This window comes from Tupaia chinensis, unplaced genomic scaffold, assembly GCF_000334495.1.
Source record: "Tupaia chinensis unplaced genomic scaffold, TupChi_1.0 Scaffold000423_1, whole genome shotgun sequence".
Lineage (NCBI taxonomy): Eukaryota > Metazoa > Chordata > Mammalia > Scandentia > Tupaiidae > Tupaia > Tupaia belangeri.
The window spans coordinates 7,260,345-7,286,587 of record NW_006159928.1 but is presented as its reverse complement, the minus strand read 5'-3'; the positions used below and the strand labels follow the sequence as shown (position 1 = coordinate 7,286,587).

The following is a 26,243-nucleotide window of genomic DNA, read 5'->3' as shown; positions in this document are numbered from 1 at the left end:
TTCTTGGCTGTTAAAGGTAAACATGAGTGAACCATCAGGTGGCATGGTGATTAAGGCGCTAGACTCTCACATGGACAACCAAGATTTGAGTCCTGGACCCAGCAACTTGCAACTCATACTGGGCACATGTGCGTGTGTGCCCAAAATTCTGAAAGGATGGAGGGAAAGGGATTGCGGGCATAGCCATCCCCTCTGCAGAGTAATCTCTCATTGTCTTTCTTGCTTTCTCTCTGTCTCTCTCCAGCAAGCACATGTGTCCTGAACCTGGTAGCTTGCTTTCTCTCTTTCTCTCTCTCTCTCTCTCTCTCTCTCTCATGAGTGCATTTGCTCTATAGCAAAATTTAAAAATAAATAAATAAAAATAGTTCTAGTTAAAATAATCTATCTAGAAATAGCCACAAAGTTGGCCTCAATATCAGAATTTTTTTTTTTTGAGTGGTTTTTGCTATAGGGTGTGTGCGCTCGCCAGAAAGACAGACAGAGAGATAGAAATCGAGAAATCAGCCACCAGGGAGGATGGCCACTCCACAGTCTCTTCTCCTCCATTCTCCTGTTGGGATCTTGGGCACGGGCACACACACGCTCGGTGTGAATTTAAGCCATTGGGTCCAGGACTTGAACCATAGTTGACTACATGGGAGTCCAGCGACATAGCTATTATGCCAACTGCTGTTCCCAGGATTTTCTTTTTTTTAACAGAGATTTTTTTGCAATAAGACACGTGCACTTGCCAGAGAGACAGAGACAGAAAACAAGAAATCACCTTCCCAGCAGGGAAGGCCACACCTCAATCCCTTCTCCATTCTTCTCCCAGGATCTTGGGCACACACACACACACACACATGTGCCTGGCGTGGTTTTGAAGCCACCAAGTCCAGATTCGAACCGTGGTTGCCCATGTGGCAGTCCAGTGACATAACCATTACGCTGTCTGCTGGTACCATAGCATATCATTATCAAAGGCCAAGTAAGTGTAGGCTCTCATTTTTAGTCTACAGATACTCAGTACTGTAGTCTACAGTACTGGTACGTGTGTGCTTTGCTGCTTTCTATGATCTGTGTCTTCCTTCTCCTCACACACACACACACACACATGTGCCTGGCGTGGTTTTGAAGCCACCAAGTCCAGATTCGAACCGTGGTTGCCCATGTGGCAGTCCAGTGACATAACCATTACGCTGTCTGCTGGTACCATAGCATATCATTATCAAAGGCCTTGTAAGTGTGGGCTCTCTTTTTAGTCTACAGATACTCAGTACTGTAGTCTACAGTACTGGTACGTGTGTGCTTTGCTGCTTTCTAGTACCTGCGTCTTCCCTCTCCTTTTCTGTGTTTTATGCTAACACAGAGGAATGGAAAAGCACAGTAGTATGGTCCTGCTCTGAAGGCTGGCGACACAGGGGCCTGGTGAAACCAGTGGCCTCAATCTGCCAAGTATTCTGTGGCTCTAGTGCCCAAAGATTCCTGCATAATGACAGTTGATTTCAAAGGTGTCTGATTCTCCTGTAATCACAGTGACATTTTAACTGCCAGAGGAGACATGTTCAAACGGTTTTATTCTGTAATAGCTAGGTACTTCTGAGAGAGTTGGATTTTTAGATTTTTATATCATAGAAGTTACATATTAATTTATAGAGAGAATTTATAGTAAAATACAGATTTTATTTGTAGAAATTAGTGAATTTGATTTCCCTTCAGGTAACTCAAGAACCAAATAATTAACTTCATATTATGTCCGTTACTCAGCATTTGCAAATTAAGGAAGAAAGACAGAAATTAAGGACAATTCATACAGCTAGTTTACAGCCTGATTTGTATTAATGCTTCTTTACATTTTTAAAAAATTTATTTCTTCATGAGAAAGAGAGAGATAGACAGACTGACACCCTCAGTAGGGTCTTCATGCTGCAGAACCCTCTACCACCTTGGCTGGCCTGTAGTCCCATTTATGACTGTTCTTTTTTTGTGTTTTTTTTTTTTCTTTGTTTATTTTCTTATTTTTTTTTGTTAAGACAGGGTCTCACCATGTCGTGATCCTCCTTCCTCATCCTCCCAAGTTCTAGGATCTCAGATGTGTACTGCCGTGGCCTTAAGGTTGAACTGGAAATAAACCTTGGCCTCCCATATGATCCCAGCCCGTGGAGTAGCTGTGTCTTAACAGTGTGGCCAGGGAGGTTGGGCCTTACTGTCTTTAACTGAAATTTTTACTGATGTAACCACTTATTCACATATAGTTAAGAAATCTCGAGGTCAACAGGAAGTGTGGTGATTAAGGTGTTGGACTCCCACATGGTCAAATGCAGTTCTAATCCCAGACCTGGCAGCTTGTTTTCTCACTTTCCCTCTCACTCTTTCTCTCTGTCTCTCTCTGGTGAGTGCGTGTGCCCTACAGCAAATAAAATAATTTTTTAAAAAATTCTTAAAAAAGCCTAGAGAGAAACAAGGTGTACTTTAGCTAGCTTCTGGTCATGATAAAATTCTGTAAAACGAAGTAAAATATCACCACCAGAATATTAGCATTGATATAATCCACTGATCTTTAGATTTCCCCAGTTCTTAGATTTATAGGCATTTATGTCTTTGGTTCTACAAAGTCTTCCAAAAATTCTTGGAAAATGTACATGATGAAAATACTATTCATGAGGCTGGCCATGTAGCTTAGTAGTTAAGGGAGCCAACACAGTTCAAATCCCCAGCAGCTTGAAAAACACACCAGGTGTGTGCGTGTGTGTGTATGTGCATGCACACATGCCAAATCCCTATAGAATGGAGAAATGAATGAGAAGGGACTTCAGTGTGACCATAAACTATTCAAGGGTGCTTTCTCCCCATTTTTCCCATCTGTTTGGACAAGTGCACTTGTCCCCTAGCAATTAAGGTGGGGGGATAAACTATGTATGGATCTCAAAACTTCCATTTCATTTTTCCATGAACTTCTTGAAGTTCCCATGTACATCATTTTTGCACATATGTAGGTTCAGGTATCTGTCACCACAGTAACGTTACTGAGCAGTTCCACCTCAAGGATCCCTCTTGTTGTCGTCTTTTTTTTTTTTTTTTTTAAGTTTTGCTGTAGGGTGTGCACACTTGCTGGAGAGAGAAAGTGAGAAATCACATACACCTTACCCTCAGAGTGGAGGGATGGCCATGCCTCAATGCTTTCTGTTTCATTCTCCTCTCAGGACTTGGGGCATGCACACATACGTGCCTAGCATGTTTTTCGTGCCACCTGATCTGACACCTGACCCCTGAAACCGTGTAGTTGGCCATATGGGATCTGGGTGCCTTAACCTCCACACGACAGGCTGACCCACCTCTTCTTGCCTTTTTAATAGTACACCCACCTCCCTCCCATCTCATTCCCCCGTTCCTGACATACATAATTACTTATGTATTCCGAATCTTTTGGTCAATTAAAAAATGTTATTTCCTATGGAATTAGGCAGGATATTAGCTTTTAAGATGGCTTCTTGCATTTGGCATAATTTCCTGTAGATTCATCCTAGCAATGTGAATACTAATATTAGGTTGTCAGAAAAGTCATGACTTTTCATTGTTAGGATAATATCTATTTATTTATTTGATCATTTATTCTCAGGGCCTAGAACAGTGCTTGACACAATGCAGGTGCTTTGTAAATAGTTATTGAAAGAGTGAAGAAGTGAATTTGTGTATATTGAACCTAATGGTTCTTTCCTTTTTTTTTGCTGAGTAGTAATATACCATTTACGGGGCAGCTGGGCTGTTTTCACTGTTTGGTTTTTAAAAGTAAAACTATGAAGGCACTGGATTCACACATGGCCAACTAGGTTCAAGTCCTGGACCCTCTGGCTTGAAAATCGCAGAGGTATATATGTGTGTCTTCCCAAAATCCCACAAAGGAGAAATGTAGAAGGGATTGCGGTATGGCCACCCCCTGTGGGGAGTGATTTCTCAGTTTCTCTCTTTCTCTTGTCTCTCTGTCCCGCATCCCAGCGAAGCGAGTTACATGCACCTTATGGAAAAAAATCTGAAAACAAAACAAAAAGTAAAACTGTTATGGGATTCATGTTCAGGCTTTTGTGTGAACACATGTTTACATTTCTCTGGAATAAATACCCAGAAGTACAGTTGTCAGTTGTATGTGATAATTGCATGTTTAGCTTTATGAGAAGCTGCCAAACTGTTTTCAATTTTAATCTCCCACCCGCAATGCAGGAGTCATCTAGTGTCTCCATGCCCTTGCCAGCAGTTGGCGTATGTCACAGGTCATTTCAGCCATTCCAATAGGTGTGTAGTGATAGTCCATTGTGGTTTTTTTTTGTTTGTTTTTCACATTGTCACATCACCTGTGACACCTGACACAGAAGACAGGCCTTTAATAGGAAGCTGCACTTCCCAGTCCGGATGCTCCGGCTCGCTGCTCTGCCTCCTAGGGAGGGAAGTTCTTGGGGTACAGCTGGAGAGCCTGCGCTCCTGAGTGGTCTCAAAGCCGTACTTTTCTAGGTTGTTAGGGTTGAAATTTCTCTGAAGTCCTTTTCAATAGCAGGTGCGACCGGTTTCAGAAAGAGCTCTTTGGCAGTCAGGGGTGTCTCGGCGCCCGCAGGAGTACGGTAGTTTACCTAGGACTTGAGTTTAAAGCCTGTCAGGTCGGGGACGACAAACTCTGGGACCATTTCCTTTATCTGTACAAACTTCCAACCTGAGGCCCGCACCCCGGAGCCCTTGGCACCGCGGCCCTTGGAAAAGGTGTGCAGTCCTCGCTTGTTCGTCCACTTGCTCATCCGGTCTGCTCCCCGGACCAGGACTCGAGTCGCTGTGGTCAGGAAGCCCACGCTGCACCTGGCTCCAGTCACCACCTCGCTCGGATTCCAGCAGGCCGCGAGGCTGACAGCACTCTCTCCATTGTGGTTTTAATTTGTACTTCCTTGATGGCTAAAGGTAACAATACATCGTGACTGTTTTGACTACCTGTTTGCCACCTGTACATCTTCTTTGGTGAAATCTGTTCCTTTAAGAATTCTTTTGTAGTTCGTCAGTTGGTGCCCCATCCCCTAGAGAATAAAAGTCTGACTCCATAATTTATTATATAAGACCTTCTGTGGTGTGGCCCCAGTCTGCCTTTCCAATCTCAGTCTTCTTACCCACCTATGCAAACCCAGCCACATTCCCAAACACCTCATTCCGTTTCTTAGCTTTGTTCTGCTGTCTGAAACAACCCTTTCCTCCAGTTTATTTCTCATCTTTTTGGACTTAATGGGAATGTTACCTTTTGTGGAAATCTTCCATTTTAGTGTAAAAAGTAGCAAAGTACCTCCTGCATCTACCTCTGGTTCTCTATCCCCTCGGTCTAGTTCTGTTTTCTTTTTAACACTTGTGTTTTTGTCAGGATATTGTCTGTTTATTTGATCCCTTGTCTCACTTCATAGAATTTAGCCTATGTGAGTGGGAGGTACTTCATTTTGTTACACTGTTTTATTCTCAGGGCCTAGACCAGTGCTGGACACAATGCGGGTGCTTTGTAAATAGTTATTGAAAGAATGAATGAGGAAGTGAATTTGTATACATCCATGCCCCCACTTCCTTCCATAGAATATTGCCTGGCCATTTTATTTATAGTATAGTAAAAGGAATACTGGGCCAGCAGATGGTGTGGAGGGTAAGGTGCTGAATACGATGTGGCCTGTTGAACAGTTCTAGTCTTGGACCTGGTGGCTTCAAATCATACCAGATGCGTGTCTATGCCTGCCCAAAATCCTGGGAAGAGAATAATGAGAAGGGATTGCAGTGTGGCCATCCCCCCAGGGGGTGATTTCTCACTTTCCCTTTCTCTGGTTATCTCTCTCCCTGCCAATCACACATGGCCTATAGCAAAACTTTAAAGAAAAAAAAAAAAGGTAATACCTAGTATTTACTCTATTGATTTTACTATATACCTGGCTTTGCAAAGTATCTTTTTCTGGTTTATACTATCACACAGTACCAACTCACAATGCTGTCATAATTAATCGTAGGGACAAGTCTGGAGTTGAATATTATATCCCAGAATTCAATCGGGAAGATCGAACCACAACAGAAGATAAAGTACATGAAACTGAACTGGCGAAATAGCATTCTGTGACTCTTGACTAAAATATTGCTGCTTTTCTTCTAGGCTTTGTTGTTCGGTTTTAAGAGTTTTTGTCCTGTCTTGAGCTGTCAATAGGTTCATGTACCTACTACTGTTTGAACAGGATACTAACCTGTTTCCAGGTTTTAAGTTGTAAGCAAATTTCCTTACCAATTCAAAACTGCTTTTCTTGAAATTACCAGCTGAACTTGCAATTGAAAGTACTTAGATTATTTAAGAAATTGTGTGATCAATAAAATGTGAGGGGAAAAGGAATGGAATACCAGAGATAGTGTGAGAAGAGGGTGGGAAAGGGCAGAGGTCAGAAATAGGGGTAAATATATATATATACACACATATATGTATATGAAACTAGAAAAAAAATGTAGTCATTATCTTGATTATGGTAATAGTTTCAGAGATCTATACATATGTCAAAGCTTGTCAAATTGCACACTTCAAATATGTTCAGTTTATTGTATATAGATTATATCACAATAATCTTTTTAAAGTAAAATTAAGAATTAAAATTAATGTATTTAATGCATGAGGCAAAAAAAAATTGGGTTGTCTGAAAAGTCATGATGTATTTTTTTCTTTTTTCCATGATGTGTTTTTTCTATGCAAAAATGCGTCATGACTCTTCCAACTACCCAGTACTTTGTTACCCTCCCCTTACCCCTGCCCCTCTTCCCTGCAAAGAAAAATGTGTGTAAGAATAAATAGTGTGAGAGATTTAAAGCACCTCTATATCTTTGGCCTCAGCAGATACCTGGCACAAATTAGGTGGTCACATCTGAGCAAACAGTGTTCAGGTTAAATATTGCTTTTACTTGTGTGAGGTCAGAATCCAGCTGCATTTTGAATAAACCAGTGTCCCACTGACCAGACTTCCAGAACGCACAGGAAACATCTGTTAATTTTGGAAAGCAATTATACTGATTTGGAGAATTACTGCTAAACGAAAGCTTTAAGAATTATTTTGGAGAAGAGAAGCTGAGTTACAAGACCTCACAAACATTGTCTCCATTAGGTACCGAGTGAGCACCCTTTCTTAAGCAAGAAACATTCCATTTCTCTAACCAGCCCTCTAACCAGACCTACAGAAGGAAGACTTGGCATCTGTATTCCCATGCCAAACAAAAACAGGGTTTTATTTTGATTTTTTGATTTTTAAATTTTTTTTTATTATTCTCCTCTCGGGATCTTGGGCACGCGCGCACACGCACCCGGTGTGAGTTTTAAGCCACCCAGTCCGGGATGCGAACCCGGTCAACTACATGGGAGTCCAGCGACATAGCCATTACGCTAACTGTTGGTTCCCTATTATTATTTTTTTAGTTTTGCTCTAAGGGCACGTGCACTCACCACGGAAAGTCAGAAGACAGAGGGAAAGGGAGAGTCACCCCCAGAGGGGATGTCCATTGCCACAGTCCCTTCTCTTTTGTTCTGCTCTGTGATTTGTTTCTCAAGTGTTGGGACCAGGACTTCAACCGCAAAGTGGCCATGAGAGATCCAGCCACCTTAACTGCCTATGCTCCCATCTGACCCCCAGAAAGCAGTCTTTAAGTTTCATAAGTATTACACATCTTAAAATGTCTTTGCGTGATAGTCAGAAAATATAAAGCCAATTGTATTACTAAAAAAAAAGAAAAGAAAAATCCTTTTCATTTTAAAATAAAAGAACTATTCACTTGTCTTACATATTATAAAACTGAAGGTGAAAAAATTCTGGGAAATCTATGGATAGCTTAGGAGTTAGTGAAAATTTACTAAATGTGAATTTTTATATATAATAACAGAATGACTGGGCTGTAGAAAACATATTTTCTCTTACAGGGTGAATTGTCCATATAATTATTTCAGAACTTGACAGTTATTTGTCTGCCAAATATGTTGTTTTATGCTTTTTGATCTATTGTCTCTATAAAACATAAGATATGTCTTAAAGTGTTTTGTAAGGTCTAGTGTGAACTAATTGAGTTTCAGGTGGAAAATATGTAAGAGTATTACCAAAGAGAGCTATGAAATCTTTTAGAAAAATGTTAACTCAAGAAAACTTAACTTTTGGAAACCAGCAGTTAGTGTAATGGCTATGTCGCTGAACTCCCATGTAGCTGACCACGGTCTGAATCCCGGACCTGGTGGCTTAAACTCATGCCAGGCGCGTGTGCGTGAGTCCCAAGATCCCAAGAGGAGAATGGAGGAGAAGGGGTTGTGCCGTGGCCATACCCCCCTGGGGGGTGATTTCTCACTTTCTTTCTGTCTCTCTCTGTCTGGAGAGTGCACACGCCCTATAGCAAAAACCTCTCCAAAAAAAAAAAAAAGAAAAGGAAAACATAACTTTTCATTTTTCAGTGTACAGTAGATAAAATTCCATGTCTTAGCTGTTAAGAAGCCAGATAAAATGTGCTTGTGGATTTGCAAAGATAACCTGTAAAAGCTATGTGATAGATTACATCTTTTCTTTTCTTGAGAGATTTTTGCTGTAGGGCTTTATGGTGTTTATGTTTGCTGGAGAGACAGAGAGAGGCAGAGACAGAAGAGGAGAAAACCCCCATGGGGGAATAGCCACACTGCAGTCCATTCTCCTCTTGAGATTTTGGGTATGCACACACATGTGCCTGGCATGAGTCTCAAGCCGCTGGACCCAGGACTCAAACTGCGGTCGACCACCTGGGAGTCCAGTGCCTTAGGCACCATGCCACCTACTGACCCCAATTACATCTTTTCTTTTAATTTATTAAGTGCTGGTCCTTGTTACATATTTCATGTGTATAGACTATCATATTTGGGGAAATATAAAGAAATTTGTGAAATGAAAATGGTACTAACATGTTTTTTTTTTTAAAAGAATTATTTTATTTAAATTTATTTATTTATTTTAATTTGACCAGAGAGGGACAGAGAGAGAGAGAAAGTAAGAAAGCAACCACCAGGTCTGGGACTCAAACTGCAGTCAGCCATGTAGGAGTCCAGTGCCCTTAACCACCATGCCACCTGCCGGCCCCAGTACTAACACTTTAATGAAGAATATGAAGTACAGATTTGGGTCAGCCAGTGGAATGATGGTTACAGTGGCTGGATCCCACCTGGCTGATTGTGCAGTTTCAATATCAGACTCAGGTTTGAAAAGCACATGAGGTACACATGTATGAGTGCTTCAAATCTAGGAAGGACAATAGAGGAGAAGGAGTTACCTTGGGGGTTTGCCACACCAATCTCTTCTCTTCCATCTTTCCCTCCTTTTCGGATTTTGGGCATGCATACACAAGTGCCCAGACATTTTTTCAAGCCACTGGGTCTAAGACTCAAACCGTACAGTCAGCCATTTGGGGGACCCAGCACCTAACGAACATGCCACTGGCTAACCGTGCTATAGGGCACATGTGCTTGCCAGAGAGAGAAAGAGAGAAGGAAAGTGAGAAATCATCCTCGGGGAGGATGGCTACACCACAATCTCTTCTTTATCCTCCTCTTGGGATTTTTGGGCACCTATGCACATGTACCTGGCATGATTTTCAAGCCACGGGGTCCAGGACTCGAACCGTGTGGTTGGCCGTATGGGAATCCAGCTCCTTCACTACCATACCACCTACTGCTCTCTCCCCCCAATTTTTTTACATCTACTGGTATATTTCTAAATTAGTAGTAAAGCTCTTTTAGAACCGAGACAGTATTATGATATGTGTCTATCTATAATGATCAGTACTCTGAGTTTTTTTTTTTTTTTTCAGAGGTTTTTGATATAGGGCGCATGTGCTCGCCAGACAGAGAGAGACAGAGAGACAGAAAGCAAGAAATCACCCCCCAGGGGGGATGGCCACGCTACAATCCCTTCTCCTCTATTCTCCTCTCGGGATCTTGGGCACACATGCGCCTGGTGTGAGTTTTAAGCCACTGGGTCCGGGACGCGAACCGCGGTCGACTACATGGGAGTCCAGCGACATAGCCATTACGCTAACTGCTGGTCTCAATACTCTGAGTTTTGAGGTACTAACACTGTAGGTAGGAATTTACTAAAGAGAAGCAGTGAAATTAAACAGAAAAAAAGCCCTAGGAGGGACTTGCTATAAAACCAGAGCTCATGTGACCTCCACGTAGGAGTTCTTTACTCAGAATTTGAGCTGGTGATGAGCTGTTTCACATGACTGATATGCAGAAGCTTCTCTCTGAAGTATTTTTAAAATACAGTTCTAAACTTTTAAATGTGTACAGAAATAGTTTTTCTTATAGTAACCTTTAATAGGGGAAGAGAAGGAGTATGTCAGTGAGCAAGCTTTCTTTGTACTAGGCGTTATTACAACATTACTTGAACTCATTCATTTCATCCTCACAGAACACCATCATGCGGGCACTGTCATTCCCATTTTATGAATGAGAAAACTGAGGTACAGTGATACTGAAAACATTCAGTTTCCTTAGCTAAAAAATAACAGAGCTAATATTAAAATTTGGGCAGTTTGACTCCAAAGCAAATAGACTATTTCTTGCGGGTAATCTATTTGACAAAAGGTCAGCAAATTGTTTCCATAAAGGGCCCGATGGTAAACATTTTAGTTAGACTTTGCAGCTCTTTGGTCTCTGTTGCAACTGTTCAACTCTATCATTGTAGTGGGAAAGTGGCCAGAGAGAGAGAAAAATGCATGAGCATGGCTATGTTCCAATAAAACTTAGTGGACACCGAATTTTGACTTGTATCTCATTTTTATATCACAAAGTAGCCTTTTTTATTTTAGTTTTTAACATTTAAAAACAAAAACTAGGAGCCAGCAGATGGCATAATGGTTATATCACTGGATCCCTAAATAGTCAACTGCAGTTCAAACCTGGACCCAGCAGCTTAAAACTCACACCAGGCACATGTGCGTGCCTGCCCAAGATCCCAAAAGGAGAAGAAATTACAACTTGGCCATTCCCCCTGGAGGGTGATTTCTTGCTTTCTGCCTTTCTCTGTCTCTCCGGCAAGTGCACACACTCTATAGCAAAAGTCTCCCAAAAAAAAAAAAAAAAAAATTATATAGCTACTTTGCAGGCGTTACAGAAGCAGACAGCAGCCTGGATTTGCATACCCATGTTATACAAGAAGACTTCAAAAGTTTGTGAAAGAGTGGGATAAAAGTATGCATTTATTTTGTTGCAAACATTTTTTAAAAATCTACATTTTTTTAGAATGCACATATTCCATGAACTTTTTGAAGATTTCCCTTCATACCATATGTGTGTGTGTGATATTAGAATAAGTTCATTAGTAATTCATTCATGCAAAAAAATAGTTCGGGTATCCTCTTAAGTTCTAAGGTGACCAGCGGTAAGCAACAAAAGCTTTCAGTTCCCCTTGCCATCCTGCTTACCAAATGGGCCATGGCGATCTCCCTTTCCCCCTGCCTGCTTTTTAAAAAACTATTCGGGCCAGCCAGGTGGTATGGTGGGTGGGGCAACTAGATCCCAAATGGCCAACTGCATGGTTGGAGTCCCAGACCCAGCAGCTTGAAAAACATGCCAGGCACGTGTGTGTGCCTACCTAGAGTCCCGAGAGGAGAATGGAAGAGGAGCCATTGTGAGCACCCCCCTAAGGGATGATTTCTTACTTTCCCTTTTTCTCTCTGTCTCTCTTTCCAGCGAGCACATATGCCCTATTGCAAACAAAAAATGATTTTTTAAATTCGTTTTTCGCTCATTGCCTGTACAGACACAGTCAGTCACATGAACTCATTTAATCTTCATAGCAGGTTTAATTATCTCAAGTTTAGGGAAGTATAAAATTGAGAGCCTAAAGTAGCCAGTGATGCATAGTCAGATCAACTGCAGGTCTGTCTGAGGCTAAGGTCAGTGTTTTTTCCTTCTGTACTGTCCTTCCTTTGCTCCTCGAAATAAATAAAACTGCAATGAAATATTTGTGATTCTGTGAAAAGTGAGTCTGTTTCTCACTTCTTGATTATATGTTTATTTTCACTTCCTTTCTGTTTTGTTTGCATTTAGCTTTCGAAGATGTTATCTTAAGTTTGAGAGAAATGGTAGGATTTTTCTTCCTTTCCCAATCGAAGAAGCCAAAAATAAACACAGCTCCTCAGCAGCGTCAATGGCTGAAGGATGCACTAAGTGTGGGGTTATGGGTGGAGAAAGAAATCCTTCCCTGATGCCTTCTACAGACTCCTGGTCTCAAGAAAAATGGACCAGTGTCCCCAGGATGCCCTCAAAAAAACGAAGGTCCCATTTGAGTTTTGGGGTTATTGACGATTCATCACTGATCAAGACAGATCTTTTGTGGAGAGTGCCTAAAGCAGGGAAGTGGTAGGTAGAATTGTTCGTGTGCAGAGGGAATAAGGAAGTGAACTGATTTATTCATGAGGTACAAGTTGACCTCCCCCTCTCTGGCTACCCTCCTTTTCCTCATGTCAGTGGGAAATCTCCTTCTAGTTGTGGTTCCGGTTAGAAAATGAGGTACTTATGTAGATTTGAATAAAATCAGATCTGGGACTGAAAATAGATGTCCTTTGGATGTAACTACTAATTTCTTTGTAATTGCCTAGTATTTTATTGTGTTGGGATGCTGTAATAAACAGATGCTCTTTTATATAACATGTGATGTTCTTTAACATGGAATATATCACATTTTTATAACATAAAACACTAATGCCTTTAACCTGAAAATTGCTTGAGTTTATAACCTCGGAGTTTGGATATGTGTGCAAATTTATAAGTAGGTCCGCTGTAGTTCATCTGCAGTTTCAACCATGATCAACCATGATCCAAAAACATTATGTGGCAAATTTCAGGAATAAACAGTGCTTAAGTTTTCAGTTGTGCTGAGGCCAGGAGGTAACACAATGACAACACAACTGGAGTCACATCGGAAAGGTCTTGGATTCATGTCCTGGAACCTTCCTGAGTACACTGCATGTGTGCATGCATGCCTGAGGTCTGAGTCAGCTGAAACTGGATATGGATCATAGTGTGATTGGGGTTCACGGGGTTACTGGTCTCTGTCTTTCTGTCTCATGGAAGAAAAAAATACACTTGAAAAATGAAAAAAAAAAAGAAAGAAATTGCAGTGCATTCAGTGTGATGAAATTTCATGACAGCCTGCTCTGCACCACCCCAGGCAGGAATTGTCCCTTTGTACACTCTGTTTACGCTTCCTCTTGTCAGCTACTTGATAGCCATCTTGGTTTTCTTTTTTAAAATTCTTTTGCCAGAGAGTATGTGCACAGGCTCAATAGAGACAGAGACGAAGAGAGAGACAGAGTACAGGAAAATGAGAAAGCAGTCCCCATGAGTGATGGTTGCAGCACAATCCCTTCTCTATCTCTCTCTCCTATCAGGATTTTGGGCACACATGCACACGTGGCTGGCATGTTTCTCAATCTTTTGGGTCTGGGACTTAACCACGCACTTGGCCATGTGGGATCCAGCCACCTTCACCCCACAGGCCAATCTCATCTAGCTTTCCAAATCAAGAAGCATAGTATATACACTGTGATTATAGTATACTATAGATTTCAGGCATCTATCGGCAATTTTGGGATGTATCTCCCATGGATAAAAAGGGAATCTGGGGACCAGCAGTTAGCGTAATGGCTATGTCACTGGACTCCCACGTAGTCGACCATGGTTCGAGTCCTGGACCTGCTGGCTTAAAACTCACACCGGATGCGTGTGCGTGCGTGCCTAAGATCCCGAGAAAAGAATGGAGGAGAAGGGATTGTGGCGTGGCCATCCCCCCTGGGGGGTGATTTCTTGCTTTCTGTCTCTATGTCTCTCTCTGTCTGTCTGGCGAGCGCACGCACCCTATAGCAAAAACCTCTCCAAAAAGAAAAAAAAGGGGGGGGGCGGGGAATCTGTACACAAAGCTAACTATACATCCTTTAATATGATTTCTGAGGATAATCCAGTTAGAAAACATCGGTCTTATCTGCTTTAGAAAACTTCAGGACCTCAGAGAATGACACATCCATGGTGTTTTGTTGTTGTTTTAGAGAGATTTTTTTGCTGCAGGGCACTTGCACTCACCACAGACATAGAAAGTGAGAAATCACCCCCAGGGGGAATGGTCATGCTGCAATCCCTTCTCCTCTGTTCTTTTCTCAGGACTTTAGGCATGCACGCACACGCACCGTATGTGAGTTTGAAGTCGCCAGGTCCAGGACTCAAGCTGTGGTTGACCATATGGGAGTCCAGCAATGTAATCATTATGCCATCTGCTGGTCCCCATTGTGAGTGTTTTTATCACCTTTTTTACCCTCTTGTGGGGGAGGGATTCCTGCCTTAGGGTTATGGAGGTGAATGCATAGCACCTGACACTGGACAGGTGACAGCAACAGTAGTTTGTGTAGTCACAGCCTAGGGGAGGAGGACACTGCGTGTTATGCAATGCTATGTGGAAATTGTACTTGGGAACAGAATAACCTACTGGGTGCTTGGGGAGGTGAACTTCATAGTGTCAAGAGGGTGGGTGCCCCCTGGTTCCTACAGGAGGAGAGACTGGCTTGTTCAGATAATTTTGCAGGTTGGCAGGGAACTGAAACCCACTTCTCAGGGCTAAGCCGGGACTGTTCCTTTGATACCAGGGTGATTTGGCTAGGGCACTGTTGCGAGGGATCAGAGTAGGGAGGACAACTTGTGGTTAAGGCGTTTAAGCCCCTCTGGCTTTCCCCAGATGTCAAGGCAGAACATGGTGTCAGACTTCAGTTTTCAAACTTAGACCACAGCACGGTGGTTTCATACTCAGCACAGCGTGGGCAGAGGGTGTGAAGATCTGTTCCAAAGGTCTCACCACCTTTCAGTGGCTGTTAGGGTTATGATAGGACATTAGAGGAAGCAGTGGGGCGTGTACAGCTGACAGAAGGGCAAGTGGTCACCCGGCTAGAGAAGGAACGAGAGGGTGAGCTTTTTACTTTACTTACCAACCCATCTCATCCCCTGGCCTGGCTTCCCTGTTCTCCCTGGCAAAGCCAAGGGGAGGCGATGGATGTGGGTCACCAATTTCCATCCATCCATGGATGATGATTGTCACTTCCGCTGCGGCTGCTGGCCATGGTCACAGTAGCAGCCCTCTCCATCACGTGGACTCTAACCTCTCATAACTCGGAAACGCCTGTCCTCACACCTTCCGAGACTCCCTCCGCTGCCCAGATCACCACATCACCTCTATTTTTTTTTTTATTATCATCATAATCTTCTTTATATTACACTGGATTACATATAACTTTACAGTGTATTACATTGTTTTTTCAAAAGGGAATGCCATGCATGTCAGTCAGTACAGAGACATTAATCTCCCCGCTTCAACATTCAATATCTTTTCTGTTTTCCCCGATCATTATTATTATTATTCTAATTATTTTTTTAAAACAGTCAATAGCTATTTCTCATTTCGCTTGTAAAAATACTTTGCCCATCATGAAATACTTCTTAGACCAATCCAGTTGAGAATATTGTACAGGTCAACATCAACAGTTAATCACCTCTATTTTTACCCGAGCTTTTTTTTTTTTTTTTTTAAATTTCGTTGTAGGGTACGTGCATTTGGCAGAGAGAGGGAGAGAGAGAAATCTCCTCTATAAGGATGGCTACACTGCAGTCCTTTCTCTTCTTGGGATCTTGAGCACACATGTACACACATACACCTGGTAGTCCGGGCCTTCAACCGCGCCCCCGGCCGTGTGGGATCTGGCCACCTTAACATCACACTGCCAGCTGCCGAGCCTCTCTTTACACCATCTCCGCTGCGGTCCTCTCCCACCGAGGCTGCCTATGTTCCTCCTTTCATTTGCAGGAGTCTCTTCTCTCTGAGGTCAAGACCCGGAATCCGCCCAGCCTGCGTGGAGTCCTTTCTCTGGCTCTGGGGCCCTAGTCTGTGCATGGCCTTTCCATGGAGCACGCACTGACTTTTAGTTACTCTCTTTTTAGAAAGTCATCTCTGTCTTTATCCTCATTGCTGTGGTGATCCCAGTTCCTTCAACCAGTCTGTTTAAGAAAGCCTCATCCGGGACCAGCAGTTAGTGTAAATGGCTATGTCGCTGAACTCCCTTGTAGTCGACTGTGGTTCGAGTCCCGGACCCAGTGGCCTAAACTAATGCCAGGCACATGTGAGTGTGTGCCCAAGATCCGAGAGGAGAATGGAGGAGAAGGGATTGCGGCGTGGCCACCCCCCTGGGGGGTGATTTCTGTCTCTCTGTCTTTCTGGCGAGTGCATGCGCCCTATGGCAAAAAAAAAAAAAAAAAGAAAGAAAGAAAGAAAAAGAAAGTCTCATCTAGCAAGAAAATAGAGAATTCACAATTTGAACATTAGTGGTTATTAATTGTACTATATCTTCTAGTCCCTAAAATAATAAATGATATATGCTAGGCCCTTATTAAATGTTCATTGAAATAATGGCATGGCTGTTTTACATATTTTAAGTATTACAAAATGTGTGTACAAGGGGGGACTTCAAAAAGTTCATGGAAAAGCAGAGTGAAAATAACAAATTTATTTTGGCGCAGAATTTGAAATCCACACATACATATTTAAATATGCATTTTCCTTGAACTTTTCAGGACCCTTTGTGTGTGTGTGTGTGTGTGTGTGTGTGTGTGTGTGTGTGTAAACATGAAGTGCTTTTACAGTAGCCATCCCAACCTTATTATTTAATTCTAGTGACTTTTATTTGGTCTGGTACTAAGTAGGTACATATAATGAGAAGGTAAAATAATGATGTCCACCTAACTTTTGTCTAAAGCCTTTTTATTTTTCCATAGAAATACAAAATACAAAAAAAAAAAAAAGAGAAATACATTATACAGTGACACAATTGGATTGGAAACTTGCTTTTTTTTTTTTTTTTTTTCTCTCTTGCTTTTTTTTTTTTTTCTCTCTCTCTCCAGATACAGGGCATGTGCACTTGCCAGAGAGAGACAGAGACAGAGAAGGAAAGTGAGAAATCACTCCCTAGAGGGATGGCCATGCCATAGTCCCTTCTCCTCCATTCCCCTCTCAGGATTTTGGGCACACACCTGTGTGCCCAGTGTGATTTGCAGATTTTCAAATTGTGTAGTCCAGGACTCAAACCACGCAGTCAACCATGTGGGATCCAGTACCTCAACCTCCATGCTACTTGTTGGCCCAGAAACCTTCTCTATTTATTTATTTTTTAAGTTTATTTTAAAGTTTCTTTCTTTATTTTTTTGAGAGGGAGACAGAGACAGAGAAAGAAAAAGAAAGAGAGAAACAGAAACCCTCAACCATCCACCCTTAGCATGAGCCCTCTCCAATCATAAGCCCAACTGTGCCTTGTGAGTACTGAGAGACTGGGGTTGGAGGTGAAAGTGTTTTTGAAGAAGTAGTAATACACATGGTAACAATTTTTGCTTTAATTTTTGAAAGAGTTTTAAATTTACTTTTATTATTATTATTTACTTTTATTATTATTATTGTTATGATTTTAATTCACCAGAGAGCGAGAGGGAAAGTGAAAAAGCATGCCGCCAGGTCCAGGACTCAAACCATGGATGACCATGTGGGAGTTCAGCATGCCACCTGCTGGCCCCGTTTGTTTTAATTTTTGCCAGAGGGTGCTTGCACTTGAGCCAGAGTGAGACAGAAAGAAAGAGAGAAAGTGAGAAAGCAAGAAAGCATCCCACCATGGAGAGTGCTTCACGCTGCAGTCCCTTCTCCATTTCGCCCTCCTTTCTGGATTTTGGGCACACACATGCCCCCGCCATGTCTCTCAAGCCACTGGGTCCTGGACTCAAACCACACGGTCAGTCTTGTGAGATCCCACAACCTTCATCGTGCCATAGGCTGGCCTAAAATTTTTTCTTAAATGCACTGAAGGATAAATAATGAAGTCCTCCCTCACTCAGGACTTTAGTCCCAGGGCCCACTTCTGTTATTTGTTACGAATCTTCCCACAAATAGCCCACGTATACAACAGCATATTTGTACATGTTTGTAGACATATGTACGTTTTATGCATGTGTTTTATGTGTGTGTTTTCCTACACAATAGGAGCATACTGTGCCTTGATGTAAAAAAATAATTTCATTTATTATTATTATTTTTAAATTTGCTCACCAGGTACATGTGCTCAGCAGAGATACAGAGAGAAAGCTGCCAGGTCCAAGATTCCAACCGCGTTCAGCCATGTTTAGCATCCTAACCACCATGCCACCTGCTGGCCCAATTTCTTTTTTTTTAAAATAAATCTAGCGATATTTACTGGGGAAATAGCTGCATCTGTTATGCATCACCCTGCTTCATTTTAAGAATAGCTGTTTAGTAATTTCATTGTGTGGATGTACCCCAGTTTATCTAGCTGGTGTTTTCATTAATGGCCATTGATGGAAACTGCTTTTCAGAGCTGCTCTTTTGTAATTAAACCTTTAATTACATTCTTTACACAAAAGGAATATAGGCACCTGGGTGGCTCTCTTGCTTCAAGGAATTTTGAATACTATTTGCTTTTTTTTGGAGAGGTTTTTGCTATAGGGCACGTGCGCTTGCCAGACAAACAGAGACAGAGAGACAGAAAGCGAGAAATCACACCCCCCCAGGGGGGATGGCCACACCGCAATCCCTTCTCCTCCGTTCTCCTCCCAGGATCTTGGGCACGCACGCGCACGCGCCCGGCATGAGTTTTAAGCCACCGGGTCTGGGATGTGAACTGCGGCCGGCTACATGGGAGTCCAGCGACATAGCCATTACGCTAACTGCTGGTCCCAATACTATTTGCTTTTAAAATCATATCAGAGTTCTGCGAAGACTGTATATTAAGCAGTAGCTTCCAGGTACTGATCCTGATTTTGTTTTTAATCAGTAGGGTACTGTTTTAAAAATTCTAGCAGAACAGTTGCATTGATAGGGAAGGGGTTGGTAATGGTACATATAAGGATGGAGGTTGCCTTTGGAAAATGAAACAAGTCTGTTTTCCAGAGTCCATCATTGAAGCCAGTTGTCTTCCTAATGGTCACCAGTGCCAGTTTTAAACAATCTCTGGTCTATATTTCAGAGCCGCTGGGTATTTTTGTGTGGTTTCTTTTTATGAAGCCATAGAACCGTAGATTGTTAACACCTCTAAAATTCATGAGCCAAAAATGAAAGCACCACTTGTATACATTTTGTGCTGTCAATCTTTGCTTTCTTTCTACAAACTCTCCTTGTACTGTCCCTTTAAGTATTATAATTATTTTTATGTATTTTTATTCTGTGAGGCTTAATCAGCAAGTGTAACTCAAGAAAATGAATACACTAACAAACACGTTACAGATTTTTGTGTTACTGGGATCAAGGTGATTAAGTGTGATATAAATGATACATTTGGTCTTCATTCCTTTTCCTGGCACATCACCCTTCAAACGCTTGGACTTTCCAAAGTGACTTTGGTAATGAGCTGGTGGATGGCAGGTCCTTGGTAGCTTCAGGATGGGGACTGGTCACTGCAAAGATCCAGACAGGATTAGGGAGACTAGAATTTAAGCCTCATCCCCCACCTCTGGGGATGGAAGGGGGGAGAAGATTAGATTCATCACCAAGGGCCAATGATTTAATCAATCTTGCCTATGGAAGGAAGCCTTTATAAAAAGCCAAAGATCAATGGGTGGTGCATTTTCCGTAGCCGAACACCTAGAGGTTCCTGGAGCAGCTCACACCCAAAGAGGGCGTGGAGCTCCACCCTTTCCAAGTGTGTTGCCCTGTGTGTCTTTTCATCTGCCTGCTATACTGGCAGACAATGTGTCCTGAGCTCTATGAGCCATTCTTTTTTATTTGGGGGGGGAGAGGTTTTTGCTATAGGGCATGTGTACCCACCAGACAGACAGACAGAGACAGAGAGACAGAAAGTGAGAAATCACCCCCCAGGAGGGATGGCCATGCCGCAATCCCTTCTCCTCCCTTCTTCTCTCGGGATCTTGGGCACGCACGCACATGCACCCAGCGTGAGTTTAAGCCACCAGGTCTGGGACTCGAACCACAGTCAACTACATGGGAATCCAGTGACATAGCCATTGCGCCATCTGCTGTTCTCTGTGAGCCATTCTATAATAACAAATTAACTAGACTCGAAGAAGGGAGGTGTCCAGGAACCCCACTTACAGCGAGTCAGTCAGAAGTACAAGTGAAACAACCTGGGGCTTATGATGGGCATCCTAAGTGAGGATGGGAGAGGGGTGATCTTGAGTACCACGCCCACCACCTGTGGGATCCGGTGCTCTCTCCAGGTGCATAATGTCAGAACTGAACTGAATTGAAGAACACCCAGCTCGTGTTTGCTCCAAAAGTCATGGCTTGCTTGCTGTTGGGAAGAAATCCACACATACATTTTTTTTCTTTAAATATAGAGTGACCCATCTTTATTTATTTGTTGCCACACACATCTGGGTGTCTTTGTTTTGTTTTGTTTTGTTTCATCTTTTGAATTGTTTATTTAATTTTATTATTTTTTAATTTGACCAGAGAGAGAGAGAGAAAGAAAGAAAGCCACCAGGTCTAGGATTCAAACTATGGTCGGTCATGCATCTTAACCATCACGCCACCTGCCGGTCTAACCTGGCATGTTTTCTAAGCCACTAGGACTGGGATTCAAACTGTGGTGTGCCATGTGGGATCCAGCTGCTTTATCCACTAGACTGCGGGACCAGCCCCCCACACACATTTTGGGATCACAGAGAGGATCAATGTGGTGAGCACATAGTAGGAGGGGTTGAAATTTTGTTTTTCCTTTCTCCTGCTCATAAAATCATTAAAGTATGAGTTTCTGCTTTTAAACTGTAAGAACATCAGTGTCCATAGCCTCCCATATTATTGAATGATTGTTGTTTCTTTTTAGCTAGGCAGTTAGTGTTGGAGAAGACCTACGTGGGTGATCTGGGTTACTTCTCAGCTCACAGCGGGTCACACTTGATGAACCTGGTATTTGTTCAGGTCAAATAAATTTGCCTCTGACTCTGTGTTATCTGCTGGCTTTTATATTCTGTCACCCTGGCTCTGCACGTACTTAAAATAATTGTGTAAGATCCTATGTTTGGAAAATCTAAAAACATGACATCAGTACGTGATGTTTGCTTTATTAGAGGATGAACACGACCACATATGCCAAGTTCACAAATTGTATTATGCTTCCTAGAAGAATAGAAGGGATGGCATACTCATTTAGCATACTCATTTCTATCCAGAAAAATCAGGAGTGGGGGATGGAGAAACTTCCAGAAAGCTTGGGTAACTGAGAAGAGGGCCTGAAAAGGAGAACAAGGAGCATTTCCCACTGGTTTTCGTTGCTTTGATTCATGGTTTCACTGTGACACTGGAATCTGCAGTTTCGTAAGGGAAGGAAGCACAGTGACAATAAAAAGCTATCTGGTGAAACTAAATAGAAATCATTTTCTGGTGAAACTTGTGCACTGATTTGATAGCACGTTAAACTAAGTAATTATTAACTACCATCTCCTAAATTTACTTTAGCTAATTTTTGTCATACGAGTCTCTAATAGTTTTTTCCGCTCCTTCTGTGATACATATGCACCCAGCCAAGGGAAACTCATAATCACTAAGTCATAGTGAGACAGCATTCGAAGAATTGTAACAACATCCCGAGGACGATTGCGTTCTGTTCAGTTCATGCCGGGAGTAGAGAGAAGAGGAAGAGAAAGATCACGGAAGTTCAGACTTACATGTCGTGACTTGGAAATCAGAAAGAAACTTCTGAAGGTGAGGGTGTTGGGAGGAGTGACATGGAACATTCTTTGATTCAGATGCTCAGAATGAGATCATGGGCAAGTGAGGAAGATGATAACTGGATTTGTCAGCAACAGGAGACTCAGTGCTTTGAAAGCGTTTCTCACTTAACGCTTATTCTCCTTCCCCTCTCTGCTATATAGTTATCTATATCTGTATCTATATCTTTTTTTTTTTTAAAGGAGAGATTTTGGCTGTAGGGTGTGTGTGCTTGCCGGAGAGACAGAAAGTGAGAATTCACCCCCTAGGGGGGATGGCCATGCTACAGTTTCTTCTCTTCCATTCTCCTCTATGGATTTTGGGCATGCACACATGTGTTCCTGGTGTGCGTTTGAAGCCACCGGCTCTGGGACTCGAACCGTGGTTGGCTATGTGGGAGTCCAGCTACATAACCATTATGCCATCCGCTAGTCCTCCCTCCCTATTATTATTGTCCTCTCTTCCCTTTGCTGTAATTTTACTTTTGTGAAAGTCCATAAGGATGACTTTGTGGGGAACCCTGGCAATTGTGAGGCCTAGGTCTTCCTCGTGCAAGTTGTAAGTTCCTAAAAAAAAATTTTTTTGGAGAGATTTTCGCTATAGGGCACGTGCGCTCGCCAGACAGACAGAGAGAGACATAGAGACAGAAAGCGAGAAATCACCCCCCAGGGGGGATGGCCACGCCGCAATCCCTTCTCCTCCATTTTCTTGGGATCTTGGGCACGCACGCACACGTACCCGGCATGAGTTTTAAGCCACCGGGTCTGGAACGCGAACCGCTGTCGACTACGTGGGAGTCCAGCAACATAGCCATTACGCTAACTGCTGGTTCCCATAAGTTACTAAAATTTCTCAAGGAGAGAGGGCCGGCAAGTGGCATGGCAGTTAAGGATGCCGGACTCCCACATGGCCAACCACGGTTCAAGTCTTGGACCTGGTGGCTTGCTTTCTCACTTCCTCTCTCTCTCTGTCTCTCTCTCTCTGATCAAATTGGAAAATAATAATGATGATAATAACAAGTAAAGTTAAATAAAACAATTCTTTAAAAAAAAATTCTCAAGGAGAAATCTACCTTGATGTGACATCTTACCTGCAAGAGGACTTTGATGTATTGTCCATATATAAAAATCAGCATATAGAAAAAAATAAGTAATTAAAAAAAAAGTGATGGCATTTGTGATCTTCTCTCTAGATGTATAGGTGTTAGTAGGTGGAGTCACAGAACAGTTGCCTGTCAGTAGGAATGTGATGTGTTTCTGTCCATACTTGGCTGTAGGATGTATGTGTTCATGGGAGAGAGAGAGAGAATGTGATAAATGACCCTCGGGGGATGGCCACACCCCGATCCCTTGTTAACTCTCCTCTCAGGGTTTTGGTTACACACAAACATGCACCTGGAGTGAATTTCAAGCCTCTGGGTCCAGGACTCAAACCGTGTTTAGCCAAGTGGGAATCCAGCACCTGAACCACTGTGCCACCAGCTGCCTCCTTGTCCTGTCTTTATTCCAGTGTACTGGAGACAAACGGGTTTTCCAGACCAGGCTCCTTCCAGAAGCAAATCTGACTTAGAAGGAATGCCTTGGGGATGTAGAGCCCCGTCTGTTCTGGTCGATGTTGCGGTTTGGCTTTCTTTTACTTCAACTATCAAATTATGAACTTAACTAGGCAGGAAGATGTGGAGGAAGCATGACGTCCTGTTCCTTTTACCTGCAGAGCAGACAGCGTTAGAATGTTATTTTCCGGACAAGGGAGGAAATTAAAAAAATGGGAGAACTCCAAACGATCCAGCTGCCACCAGTTAGGACACCCTGTTTCATGATCAGACATAGAATTATCTAGGTAGATTTGAAAGCTGCTAATGATTGTGTGGGAAAATACCTTTATGAACCATTTTAGACATGAACATGTAAATGTGGATCTTAAGGGCGCATCTTTTCTGATTTTGCTGTTAAACCAATGATTTTTCCTTTAAAGTCAGTTCTCTTGTTAAACATTTCTATTTCTTGCTATTGAATATTACTCGTTCTGCTGGTGACCTAGAAGCAGAATGCTGGTGACCTTGAAGTCTTCCATGAACTTTCTTCTCCCCACTCCTTCACCCTAAGCCCGATGGTTTTGTCCCTCTTACTTCCATCACTTTGTTTGGTAAAAATTCATGAGGCCCTGTCGCATATCAGGCTGTACTAGAGAATGGCTGAAAAACACTATTTCCTTGTCCTTAGGAGTTTACATCTTTGCTTTTATTTTTTATTTTGCCAGAGGGTGCAAGTGCTCCCTGGAGAGAAACAAAGAGAAAGCTAAAAAGAGAAATTGAGAAGTATCCTGCCCTGTGAGGGCTAGTCACTCCACAGTCCTGTCTCCATTTCTCTTCTTTTGAGGAGTTTGGGCACACACGCACATGCTCCCAGCATGTTTTTTCAAGCCACCAGTCCAGGACTCGAACTTTGCAACTGACCATGTGGGTTCCACCTCCCTTCACTACCATGCAGGATCTGGTCTAGGAGTTTACATCTTAATGAGGGGAACAAGTATACCACCAAGTGCAGTCAAGTCAGGTAACATAGGATTCAGAAGATAGGGGACCAACAGGTGGCATGGTAGTCAAGGTGCTGGACACTCCCATGTAGCTGACCACGGTTCGAGACCTGGACCTGGTGGCTTTCTTTCTCCGTTCCCCCCTCACCTCTCTCTCTTTTTCTGTGTGTCTCTCTCTGGTCAGATTAAAAATAAATTAATGAATAAATAAAATAAATAATTAAAAAAAGATTCAGAAGATACCAATAGACTAATATGGGATAGAGACAGTCAGGTAATATTTTCTGTAGGGAAGCAATTTATGGAAATAAAGATTCATGTAGTTTTAATATTTTAAGCTTTTATTTCTTGTTCTTAAAGGTTAATATTTGGGAACCAGCAGTTAGCGTAATGGCTATGTCGCTGGACTCCCACGTAGTCGACTGCGGTTCGTGTCCCGGACCCGGTGGCTTAAAACTCACGCCGGGCACGTGTGCGTGCGTGCCCAAGATCCGGAGAGGAGAATGCAGGAGAAGGGATTGCGGCGTGACCATCCCCCCCTGGGGGGTGATTTCTCGCTTTCTGTCTCTATGTCTCTGTCTGTCTGGCGAGCGCACGCGCCCTACAGTGAAAATCTCTCCAAAAAAAAAAGGTTAATATTTGAACTTTAATTCATTTTCTATCCTTAATGGATGTGGCAATAACTGGTTATGCTTTTATTAACAATAACTTTCCATATTGTTTGGAATATGGAAATTTTATATTCCTTTAAAAGAATTTTAAAAATTCTTTCTGTAGACAAAATAAACCTAATTTCGTCACAGCTGTCACAGACTTATTTTTCATTATCCAAAATTCTTATACTGTAAAGTTAAAAATTGTACACAGGGGCTGGGAGGTGGCATGGTGGTTGAGGTGCTGGACTCCCACATGGGGGCTTGCTTTCTCACTTTCTCTCTCTCTCTGGTAAAATCACAAAATAACAAATTAATTAATTAATTTAATTAAATAAATAATTTCTTTAAATGGTACATAGATGGACTGATTCAAAAACCTTTCAGATAGAGCTTATACTAGCACTTTGTTACAACTCAGATTCTTGTTTAGTGAGTCTTGGTGGGGCCTCCGGTTTTCTATTTCTGTTTCTTTTTCTTTTTTTTAACCAACTTAGTTTTATTTGTTGCATAATAAACCACCTAACATCTATCAGGTAAAAATTTTACGAAATTTGAATAAAGACATCACAAAATGAATTAGAGTCCAATTAAAATTAGCTTTGGGAAGGGAACACAATTCTACTCAATTACGGAAAGCATTTTTATAGACCATGGATAGTTTATTTTTAAGACCCATCATGCCATGAATTCCTAGGGAATAGGTTCCAGAAGCTCAGGCTCCTTTGATTGGTTCTCACAAAGAGTGCTTCTCTGGGTGGAGCAGGCTGGTGTTTCAGTTGAACCCAGGTACCTTTCTCTTTGGCTTCCTTTTTTTTTGGATCATTTTCCTTCACACGTTTTAGGAGCTATCCCTGCTTTTAGAATGCTTAATATGCTCAGTACACACATTAATTCTCTTGGCAAGAATCTTGCCCTTAACTTGTTTGTTCACAACAGTGCCAACAGCATGCTGGGTAACATTGTAGACTCTTCCAGTTTTGCCATGGTAACATTTGTGGGGCATTCCTTTTTTTTTTTTTTGAATCTGGGGGGAGCAGGCTGGTGGTTCAGTTGAACCCAGGTACCTTTCTCTTTGGCTTCCTTTTTTTTTGGATCATTTTCCTTCACACGTTTTAGGAGCTATCCCTGCTTTTAGAATGCTTAATATGCTCAGTACACACATTAATTCTCTTGGCAAGAATCTTGCCCTTAACTTGTTTGTTCACAACAGTGCCAACAGCATGCTGGGTAACATTGTAGACTCTTCCAGTTTTGCCATGGTAACATTTGTGGG

General features: G+C 42.2%; 1 protein-coding gene and 1 pseudogene across 4 annotated transcripts in view; one reads left to right on the top strand and one right to left on the bottom strand.

Annotated features, from left to right (window-relative positions):
- The window catches only part of FGD6 (FYVE, RhoGEF and PH domain containing 6), a 139,041-nt gene that overhangs the window by 23,646 nt on the left and 89,152 nt on the right, over positions 1-26,243 (top strand). The gene's annotated exons all lie outside the window — the stretch shown is intronic.
- LOC102498371 (39S ribosomal protein L41, mitochondrial-like) lies at positions 4,412-5,030 on the bottom strand (annotated as a pseudogene).